Source organism: Asterias rubens, chromosome 4, assembly GCF_902459465.1.
Source record: "Asterias rubens chromosome 4, eAstRub1.3, whole genome shotgun sequence".
Classification (NCBI taxonomy): Eukaryota; Metazoa; Echinodermata; class Asteroidea; order Forcipulatida; family Asteriidae; genus Asterias; species Asterias rubens.
Genome location: NC_047065.1, coordinates 19,824,374 through 19,836,435, shown reverse-complemented (window position 1 = coordinate 19,836,435; position 12,062 = coordinate 19,824,374). Strand labels below are relative to the sequence as shown.

At 37.3% G+C, this 12,062-nt stretch overlaps 1 long non-coding RNA gene across 1 annotated transcript; it reads right to left on the bottom strand.

Moving 5' to 3' along the window:
* Nucleotides 1–9,540: 9,540 nt before the first annotated feature.
* On the bottom strand, nt 9,541–11,525 carry LOC117289721. Its single transcript, XR_004518966.1, has 4 exons — nt 11,514–11,525; nt 10,786–10,851; nt 10,235–10,277; nt 9,541–10,051 (listed from the first exon to the last, which is right to left on the bottom strand). It is a non-coding gene; the product is annotated as an uncharacterized LOC117289721 (long non-coding RNA).
* Nucleotides 11,526–12,062: the final 537 nt, after the last annotated feature.

Below are 12,062 nucleotides of genomic sequence, written 5' to 3'. Positions count from 1 at the left end.
TCGGTAATGTTATGTGTGCAATCACCATGCACGATACGGCGCGTTGTATAATAATGGCAGTCGCAACGCCCGAACACATGCGGATAGTACACTACCCGCATGCGGATAGGAGACGAATGCGGATGACTTGAGCACAGTAGGCGCACGGCTTGCGTTGAGCGGTGTGACTGTGTATACGGGTGGGTCGTGCGATGTGATTACCACACTTACGCAGTGTTTTCTATATGTATAAGTACTTTACTTATATGTAGTTAATGATTGGTTTATTATTGTGAAGCGCTTTGATGCCTTGCATAATTGTTGTGTGATGAAAACTAAACAACAGTAATAACTCATCTTCTTTAGTTTGTGTATTGGCAGGCTGTCATAGCAACGAATCGCTGCATTAAGCTTATTATTAATGCAATACACATATATTATCCATTGTTGTTCAGACCAGTGGATTAATGTCATTATAATGAGAAGAGTAACAGTTAAAGGAACATTTCAGAATTATTTTTTTGCTAACAAAACAGTTGCTGGCAGTGTAAGCACTTTATGTAATCTACCATAATATTATACATAAACTGACAAACCTGTAATAGGTTCTAGAAGTTTGAGATCGATCGGCCATCTGGGTCACGAGAGAATAATGGAAAAAATTATCTTTTTTAACACAACCATTATGATGTTATTTTGTCAATATAGGACACTTTGTTGTGAGCGTTAAAGGAAAGGTATGCTACTTCAATCAAGAACCGGACGAGAACGGCAAACTTCGCTGGATCAAACCTTTCGAGCGTGGGGATAGAGGTTCCTGTAACAGTCTCCGTCCTGGTGGCGTTACAATGGACAGGCGAGAGCACTCCTTTAAACCAGTCCACACGGATACACCACTATTCACTGACAATCAGGATACCATACAAGAATACTTTGACTGTCAAGGTACGTTAGCTGTGTCGACCTTTCATGGTGTGTGTTAAACGAACACGTTGCCTTAGATCGGTCGAGTTGGTCTTTGAAAAGCATTTGTTACCGTTTGTTATAGAATGCATATGATTAGAAAGATATTTTAAAAGTAGAATATTATGATCCACACAAGTATCACTCGAAATTGCGTGTTCCTTTTACCTCGTCGACAAACACGGTCGACCATTTATTGGAGTCAAATTTTTGACTCCCATAACTGGCCGACCGAGTTAGTTCGCAAAGTAAAAGGAAAACCACGCAATTTCGAGGCAAATGTGTGTGGATCATTGTATTCTACTTTTAAAACATCTTTCTAACCGTGTGCATTTTATAACAAACGGTTACAAACGCTTTTCAAAGACCAACCCGACCAATCCAAGGCAACGTGTTCCCTAATAATAGTTTTTGTACACTGTCTCAAAACTCAGGGGACAAAAATTATATCAAAATTATCAGCTTCCAATTTGTAGTAACTCAATTCTCGAATTCTGTGAACAAAAAATCCACAGACAAATCATTCGTTTGTGATTCGAACCCACGCGTGGCCCTTGCTACTTGAGCATATTTCTCACAACCAGAACTCGGAAAAGTAGGCCTACTAAGTATCATTCTTTTGCAGTTCTGGTCAGTGTTGTTCCTGAAATTACTTTGATGTCATCTCTCCATTTTCTTCTCTGTCGACCTCTATTCCTTCCCTCTGTCATTGGTTGTCAATCCATTATTCGTGTTGCCCATCTTCGGACAGTACAATTAAAAAACAAGCACAGGCCGGTTCGGGAAGGGCAAAAGTATAAGCAAAAACTTCTTCAAAAAAGAATGTGCACCCGAGATCTCCCAGACCTGTTATCATTTCATCGGGCAGTGTGTCCAGCCCATCTCAATTTAGCTTGTTTTATGGTCCGTATGATGTTTACCAACTGGGTAAGCAATGCTTAAACACATTTGCGTGAGGGTTAACACAAATTATATCGTTGCGGTACCCGCTGCCAACAAATAGGATTCGAACTGCCTCTAGCTATTGGGCAATCTCGGTAGTCTAGTTGGTAAGACACTGCTCTAGAATTGCAAGGGTCGTGGGTTCGAATCCCACCCGAGTTATATGCCTGTGATATTTTTTCACAGGACTCGGGAAAGTACTGAGTATACAGTGCTAACACACATCGGTGTATGGGTAAAAAAAAAATATTTATATATATATAATAAATAATAAACCACATATATATATATATATATATATTTAATACAAATTATACTCTTTTGAATACCGCATCTTGAAACTTTGTTCGCAGATGATTACGTTCCTGCGTCTATTGCTTGTCCGACCTCAATCTCGGAACGGGTAACGAGCGGTAACTTTTCGGGTGCTGTGATTGCATGGGGACAACCAAGTGCGACTAAGAGTTCGGGCATTCCTCCACTTATCACCCTATTGTCTACCAGAGACAGTGGCTCATTCTTTCCGTTTGGGGTTCATACAATTTCCTACAAGGCCGTTGATTTGAAAAACAACATTGACAGGTGCGAGTTTACCGTTACTGTTGGTGAGTATCTAGCCATTTTTTTTTACAAACTATAGTTGAATTAACTTGTCTTTAAAAGGCACTTGACACTATTGGTAATTACTCAACCGAAAGCTACACATTTTTTATTTAGTTAAAACATTTCATAGAGCTGCTAAGCACAAAAATGTGCTTAACATGACATTTCTTCCTTGACAAAACAAAAGCTGAATACCAGTAACAAGCATTATGTAACAAGCGGAAATTTGGCTGGTAATCCTGTTTTTATCAGTGAAGAAATTTCATGCGTAGCAGCTCTATGCAATTGGGCCCTGTTCTGTCATCAGATGGATTTAATTTGATTATTTTTCAGTTGATGGTGTCCAACCACGTTTCACAAACTGCCCACTGAAAGTCAATCAGGTGATTGATAATGGCAATATAACTGTGCTAGTTGAATGGGATGAGCCAACAGCAACAGACAACTCTGGGGTTCACCCTACTGTAGTCAATGAGACACCAGACAAGGGTCCAAACTTCACCAAGGGAATTCACATCATCACTTACAGTGCCAAAGATGAAGCTGGAAATTCGCAGATTTGTACGTTCAATGTGGTCATCGCCATAAAAAAACGTGAGTAAACGTTTCAAGTAAAATTTATTTACATCAGCGCGGTCGACAATATTATCATGTAAATGAGATTAGTGCCCAATTTCACAGATCTGCTTACGCAGAAAATATGATACTAAGCAATAGTAAGCAGGTCACATAAGCTACATGGGAAATGGCATTTAGCTTTACGTAAAAAACGTCGGTTAGCAGAATTTTGTTGTGCTTTGCTATTTGCTTTTAAGCACACTGTTGGTAATTGTCAAAGAGCATTCTTCTCACTTGGTGTGTATCTAAATAACAAACCTGTGAAAATTGGTCGTCGAAGTTGCGAGATAGTAATGGAAGAAAAAACACCCTGGTCACACGAAGTTGTGTGCTTTCAGATGCTTGATTTCGGGACCTAAAAATCTAATTATGAGGTCTCGAAATCAAATCCGTGGAAAAATACTTCTTTCCCGAAAACTACGTTACTTCAGAGGGAGCCGTTTCTCACGATGTTTTTACTACCAACAGATCCCCATTACTTGTTACCAAGTAAGGTTATACGCTAATAATTATTGTGAGTAATTACCGACAGGATTCAATGCCATTAGGCAGCTGTATGACATTTTGCCAAGGTCTGTAGCCAAGACGCACTCTCGATGGGTAGGTATAGCTGGGCCTACGTGTACGTCATTGTGGGGTATTTTATAAAAAAACGGAATAGTGGACCCCACAAGAGAATTATTATGTTCAACCAGGACTCCGTGTTTAGAATGGAATACTAGAAAAACAATGGCTGGTCCCCACAAACCGGAACCGTATTAAGGTTGTTAGCTAAAAGATGATAATGCTATCTTGTCATAGTTTCGCAATGAGTTGTAACCTTTGATCTTCATTTGGAATTTTTAAAGCTAGGTTGGGAAAGGGTCGTGTACACCAGGACTACCTTTTGATTTGCTTTATAGTGGCAGAACGCATGAGTTTAATTTAAGAAAATGTGACCTGAGTTTCGGTTTTACCTTATGTACACAAAAGAGTCAAGTACAAAAAAGTATTAGGTTGTCATTGGAATTATCCCATCGGTTCAAAAATACATTACCCAGTAAAACCACCAAACTCACCTGTCCACCCACATTTTTTGTGTGCTTGTCTTGCAGTCTGATTAGGACATAAATACTATCTTTTTTCTTCTTCTTTTTGTCTGCCATAGCGGTTGAATTGATCGGCAAGGTTGCTACGCAGAGCTCTACTTACCGCTCCGAGTACACTAGTGATAAAGCTATTGATGGGAATATAAACACTTTCACACATACCAGTAAGCTATTGTTCTTTTATTCTTAACAGCCGATCTGCCAGATCAACTGATGCCTCATTATTATCCTGGCGAAGAATTTTTAATTCGAAAAATGTCCCTTCTTTTGGTAATTTGATGTCCAATTTGTGTTAACGTACACAAAAGACCTTAGTGCGTTTTCGTGCATGTTGAACTCGGACTGAAACCATAAAACCTCACTCTGTGTACCAGAAATAATTTTAATAATTAAATAACTAAATAACTAAATAACAAAATGTTCGATGGTGCCCTTTCACGTGTTCTGTTTTTTCCTTGTTTTTAACACATTTCAAAAAATCTGAATACTACAACAACTACTTTTAATTAGGTCAATATAAATGATCCGGGTGCAAACCATTAAAGTTCAGAAGTATAACAACTATTATCCTTGTAACCTCGGTAAAATCATGTTGAACATTCTCTTAGTTTCCATTTGATTATTCATAAATATTTTTTTTTTTTTTTTTTTACAAACAGTGTTTAAAACAAAAAGTAACAAATAAATTAAATAATTTATGCTCATCCGTATGTGACGAAAATAAATTCCTCCTGGTCCATTGCCTAGATTTTTATTCTTTTCATAAATAAACATAATTTTGTGTTGAAACCACATAATGTAATCGCTATTACATTGAAATAAGTACATTTTGAAACCTCTCACGGTTGGAGTTATAATCATGGGAGGTTTTCAGAACACCATGTGATTATCTCTTTCGAGGTGTCGGTTCTGAGAAGAACCGATGGCATGACAGCTCAACATTTTGATCAGTATGCTCTGACCGTATTCAGGATGGTGCTGGACTATGTTGCTAGGTCCCCCTTAAGGTGAATAGGCCCTACTGATTATAGTATGTTCTGAACGTCTTTAGAAACGTTTAGTTATCAACAATCGGTTCTTTTCAGAACCAACACTACTCCAAAGAGATGTTCCCATAGATTTACGGCAAACTTCACACAAATGGCAATACTTCTTGACACGTTTCATGGTCAATGAATTTACAGGTTCTCTCATCTTCCTTCTCTCCACCCCCAGAGGTGAATGATCCGCATCCTTGGTGGAAGGTTGACTTGGTAGATAAACACTGCCTGGGTGCCGTCACTGTTACATTGAGGTTAAACTGCTGTGGTAATGTGTTTCTTATTCTTGTTTCATTTTTAATTACGAGAACATTTAATTGATGAAAATTTACAACGGGAAGAAAGGGGATATGTTTTAGCAAAGTATACCTGTTCTGAGCTGTGTAGAAACCAAACTCACAAGCATAATACGCGGATCATTTTTTTTATTTTTATTTTTTTTTCAATTCAAGAATACATTTCATAAAAGAATAACAACAGTTACATGTATTACGGAGTAATGCAACAAATATCTTTAAGTATCTTATAAGAGTAAACATGAATAAATATTGATAGAGTACGGGGCCGTTTTGATAAGCATTATAGCTTGTAACAAAAAACAGCCAGACAGACAAGAAAACAAGACCACCAGACAGACAGACAGACAGACAGACGAACAGACAGACATACAAACAGACGAACAGACAAAGGGACAGATGGACATAATACACGCCACAACGAATTCGGACGGATTCGAACCATGGCCCACGACCTAGATGCACCGGGTATATCGGTGGTCTAGTTGACAATTTCAGTCGTTCATTTAAGTTAAAAATTTCTACAATTTTTTGTTTACTAAATTATGAAGTTGGCAAAATGGCTTGCTTACCGAAGTTATGCCAAGGCTGGTGGCGAAAGCTCAAACTAATAACTGATAAGTTCTGACCAATCTTAATTAGTGCCAGAGCATTATAACCATAGTTTGTAGGAAAACAACCAACATAGAAATTGTTAACTTGCAGACCTGTACAACATGTGTGATCTCTTTTATGGGATTGTTGGCTCTTTAGGTCGTAAACTTTTCATTCAAGGTTTACCTGGCTTGACCGTACTCAAGAAATTCATCTTCTGTTTACAGAGGTATGTACAAATACCACCGTGGCTACATTTAAAGGCAGTGGACACTATTGGTAATTGTCAAAGACCAGTCTTCACAGTTGGTGTATCTAAACATAAATGCAAATAACAAACCTGTGAAAATTTGAGCTCAATCGGTCGTCGCAGTTGCGAGATAACAATGAAGGAAAAAACACCCTTGTCACACGAAGTTGTGTGCTTTCTGATGCTTGATTTCGATACCTAAATTTCTAAACTTGGGTCTCAAAATCAATTTCGTGAAAAATTACTTCTTTTTCGAAAACTACGTCACTTCAGAGGGAGCTGTTTCTCACAATGTTTTATACTATCAACCTCTCCCCATTACTCGTAATCAAGAAAGGTTTTATGACGATAATAATTTTGAGTAATTACCAGTAGTGTCCACTGCCTTTAAATATGATTCGAAACTTGTTATGATGGTGGAAGTATAACAAAAACTGGGGTAGGCGAGGTTTGCGGTAACACCATGTGAATACTTTGGGGGTAGGGTTGGTTCTGAAAAAAAACGGTGGTTAACGACTCAACGTTTCGATCAGTATGCTCTGGTTGTCTTCATGGCTATATTTGTTACTTTTGTTTTTACTCAGGATGGCGATTCAATGCCGCTACTGTACGCGCCGGTGAGAGCTCCATCATCTCCGAGAACCAACCATGCGGTTTACCAGCGACAGAGGCCCAGTCCAAGCAGGGAGCGGTGATTGTGTTTGTCTGCGACCCACCTGTTGTAGCCAGATATGTAAGTGTTGACATCGATATTACACACCCTAGTGTTCGAGATGGTTATCTACAGCTTGCTGAGGTAAAAGTTGAAGAGGCTACGAACAAAGAATGTGAATAATCATTCTTCTACTGACTATTAGTTGGTTGTTAGTTTTTTTTTAGTTTTTTTTTATGGAAACATTCTTTTTAATGACTATAATGTTATTAACGTTGGTTTTACCAACAATACTTACATCTGTGTGTTAGCACTGTATACTCCGTACTAACTTAGGCTTTACAGGCTTTGTCACAGAGCTCTGGAAAGTACTGAGTTTATAACATTTTCAACAATAGAGTGACGTCACAGAAATAACTTAATACCAAGTAATTTTGGTCGTTATCTTTTGAGATTTAACCAATCTGCAACCCTACCTTTAATGAGTTCAGAAAATTTACCGACAATAACATTTAACTTACGATGGAATAATTTTTAATGTGTATTCACAACTTTTTCAACATTTAATGCACGACGGGTTTATCAGAAAAAGTCTTCGACTGATCATTAGCAAACGTTATAAGTTAGTTAACCATAATTATTGTTTGACAAACTGAACCATGATGTATTTACACTTGTTCATTGGGTCACCACATTATACAAGAACTATAATTCAAACTTTACTGAATGCGTAACATATCAAACTTGTCTTTAGAACAGATGCGTTAATTTAATTCCCACCTAATTAAACATTGACCTTAGGTTAACACAGGCGCTCTCTAAATCTAAAAATTCCTGGATTTATCTTAATAACTGATTGATTGTGTGATTATTTTTGAACATGTGTGATATAGTTAGATAAATAACTGTATAGCGCTGCACTTAATTGTAATTATCACTCTGACTCGTTGTGTTTCGATTGAGTAAGTTGCGAATTGTGGTGTAAGATTTATAAACATTTTGTGCAACGAATCACACTGCAAAAATTGGGTTGTTAAAATTGAAACTAAGGTAATGTTAAGTAGGATTTGAAACTTTGTTGGTGGAATTACGACATGGAAAGGTTTGCGGTAACGTGACCATGGATTGATCTCTATGGGTTGAGGGTGAATCTAGAAAGAACCGTTTGTTTCAACTCGACGTTTTGATCAGTAATCCCTGATCGTACTCTCCAATAGACGATCAGAGCAAACTGATCGAAACGTCGTTGAAACCAATGGTTCTTATCAGAACCACCCCAACCTATAGAGATCGTAATTATATTGTGTTACCGCAAGCCTTTCCAAAGGGTAATGTTGCCATGTATAGATACATGGAATAGACAAAATCAGCTTTTACAACATATAGGCTAGGGTATATTGCACTCTCTTCTGCCAAAACACTTACATTTGTGTTTACCCTATGGTGTTAATTTAGATTTTCTCATTGATTTTTATATGTGTAAATTTTAAAACCCTAGTGTGCAGTGTTAGAACTTAAAAACTATGTTATTCTTACCCGTAAGCTTTTAAGATAGTTGACAACTTGAAGAAGAAAAAAAAGAGACAATATAATAATTATCGATGTATGTTGTTTGCGGTAACACCATGTGTGTATCTACTTGACGGGTAGAGTTTGTTCTTAGAGAACTGTCTTGCTTTATTCTACTGCCGCGGAGTAGATAATGGGAGGTTCGGGAGACTTCTCAGTTCTGAAAAGAACTGTCCTGCTTTTTAACTATTACCAGGGTGGATGGTATAGAAAATAGACTGGACTACTACTTTAGCTCATATGATCTCCTTTTACAATTTAAGTGTAGGTTGATGTAAACACCTTTGATGAGAACAACGTATACCTAAGTACATAAAGTCACACCAGTTCCAACACTGACGCAAATATTGTTCATCACAGAGCCTATACTACAGTTATCAGTTCAAATGGAATAAGATTTTGTTAAACATTAATTAGCCTCTCAATTACAACATTACACAATCTGTGAAACAAGACTATCGAAATAGGTTTAGTATCATATACACGGTAATCAACACGTATCTAACAATTAATTATTATTTGTATATTAAAGACAGTGGACACTATTGGTAGTTACTCAAAATAATTATTAGCATAAAACCTTACTTAAACTAGTAATGGGGGGAGGTTGATAGTATAAAACATTACGAGAAACAGCTCCCTCTGAAGTGACGTAGTTTTCGAGAAAGAAGTAATTTTCCATGAATTTGATTTCGAGACCTCAAGTTTAGAATTTGAGGTCTCGAAATCAAGCATCTGATGAAAGCACACAACTTTGTGTGACAAGGTGGTTTTTTGTTTCATTTTTTTTTTTTTTTACCCATACACCGATGTGTGTTAGCACTGTATACTCAGTACTTTCTCGAGTCCTGTGAAAAAAATATATCACAGGCATGTTGCTCTGGTGGGATTCGAACCCACGACCCTTGCAATTCTAGAGCAGTGTCTTACCAACTAGACTACCGAGGTTACCCGGCAGCTAGAGGCAGTTCGAATCCTATGTTTTGGCAGCGGGTACCGCAACGATGTAGTATAGTTTATACAGTTAAGTTCAAATGTTTACAGGTTGGTTATTTAAAGTATATGTTGACATGCATCTAGAGAAAAGAATTGTCTTTGACAATTACCAATAGTGTCCACTGCCTTTAAAGCTAAAGTTCGAGCGATGCATACAGAAACGAAAATTTACCTTCCACGTTTTTTATAAAAAAATATCGTAAAACCCTTAATATTAGAGACTAAAGTGTATCATTCCTTATTCCCATAACCGTACAAACACTTATTTTGAAATTGCCATATCATGGTTGTCAAAGGACACGGATATTATGGAAAAAAAAGTGCAGCAAATCGCGTGTCTTTGTTACCGCACTAACTGCCCAAATGTATAGTGACGCTTCAACGTTGGGCTGGTATAGTGGCGTGATTCACTGGCGTTTGCGCTTCTGATTAGTGCTCAAAGGTGACCCATTATGCCACATCTGTAGAAAACATAAAGAAAAAAAAAAGAAAAAAAAAATACAACAAAATATATATTTACATACAATTTTGTGTCAGAAAGGTTAATGAATACAATTAGTTTGATTGCATATAAAATATAGCCGTATAGTGAATGTACAAATTACATTAAATGTTTCTCAATGATGTGTTTGAGTTGTACTTACACATTGGTTTATGAGCCTGTACTATGTTGACCCTCTGCACAGGCTGCATGAGAAACAAGAACAGAATAATACAAATAAAATAAACAGGCGATTGAATATTAATCTGTTTACTTGTGGTCTGACACTTCTATAGTGACAGTTTTTTTAAACTTGTGTCTTGAACAGGCTATTTTGAAATTAGCAAAATATGCCAAAGTATGTTATATCCAAAACTTTAAATGTATTAATAATATTAAAAAGCACAATGTTACGTTCCCCTCATTTTTTCATTGTGAAAATGTTTTTATTCCATTGAATTTGAACTTCATCACCCTGATACTTCAGTAGTTTAGGAGACCGCAGTTAATTGTTGTTTGACTTCTGACTGGCACCCTGGCCGCACGTATATACCACATACTTAAAAACATTAGTCTTGAATTCAAAACATTAAAAAGTGAAATACAAAGATTGACAACATGGTTTTCAATCAAATCCACCCATAAAGAAACCTGATTGGTTGAATCGCTTGTTCACATGATGAAACCTTACTGCATATATTAACATTAACTTACGACTTGAATTTCTTTGACTAAAGCGAGCTCCAAGTCCGGATCATCATGACAAAGAAGAGCACGTACCTATTGCAAGGACACAAGACATTAAAAGTTCCCGATTATTACTTCAAAGACTGGGTTGTTAATTTGATTCTTCCTGGTGTCTGTATGTGAAAACACCAACATGGTGTTATATTTGTCCTCATTACTATATCGTTGGTGAAATTAAATCCGTGTTGGTGATGCAACATATATATACCAAGAGTATTGGTCTTTGACAATGACATTTCAGTTTTTTGACAACAATTACTTGTAGCAGCATCTAGAAATATAGGCCCCTTTCGAATCCACGGCTTCGGCTTTGGATTCGGCTTCAGGCTCTGCCCGCTTGTCTTTAGTCCCAAGCACGTACGCAAAGCACGCGCAATTTTCAAAACAGCCGCGGGGTCAAGGTGGAGCTGAAGCCGTGGTTTCGAAAAGGGCCGTTGCCGCAGCATATTCCTGAAGACTTTCAGAGCAATATGATCGTTGGATTAAGTTAACTTTTCAACCATCTGTACTTTTGTAAAAACCACTTCTCAAAGGAGACGTATCCACATTGTGCTGCCGCTGCTCTCATTCAATTATACTCCCACCTTGCAAAGTTTCAAATTCTACGTTGAGGACTTGCAAAACCAAGCCAGATGGTCCCCTTAAATTACAGTCACTTTAGTTTTATTGACGATAAATTTATAATTGTAACTTACCTCAGTGTTCCCGAGTCCTTGCAGAATAAACACAAAGAACCCCTTGACAAAATAAATACAAACAAAAAGTTCAGTTTAACTTTCTGAATAGTATCCAAAGCTGGACCATGGTTTTGTCCTGAGAAGAGTTTTTAATGTGAGGCTAAAGTAGTTTTATTAAAATAAATAAAAGTTAAAAAATGCTTGAGCGCAAAAAAATTGTAAATTCATACAACTTTTGTCTGCAAAGTCCTTGCCGAAAATTATGAATATAATTATAAACACTAACCAGTAATGAGTTTAAGATCACGAAGGTGTAGTATGTCCACAATGGGCCATCGTAGATCGCCTTCCATCCCACTATCCACGTATAGCAGCAAACAGCAGTGAGAGAATGCACGTCGCTATGACACTGGATCTGTAATAGTTTCATTGCACAAAGGTCCAGTTACTATAGGATGAAAGCTCCGAAAGACCCAACAAAAATGTCACAGAACACCACTACACTATTTACTCATTTTAAGATTCATACTGATGTTGTTTTAAGTCTCGTATCTTGCTGTTTAGTTC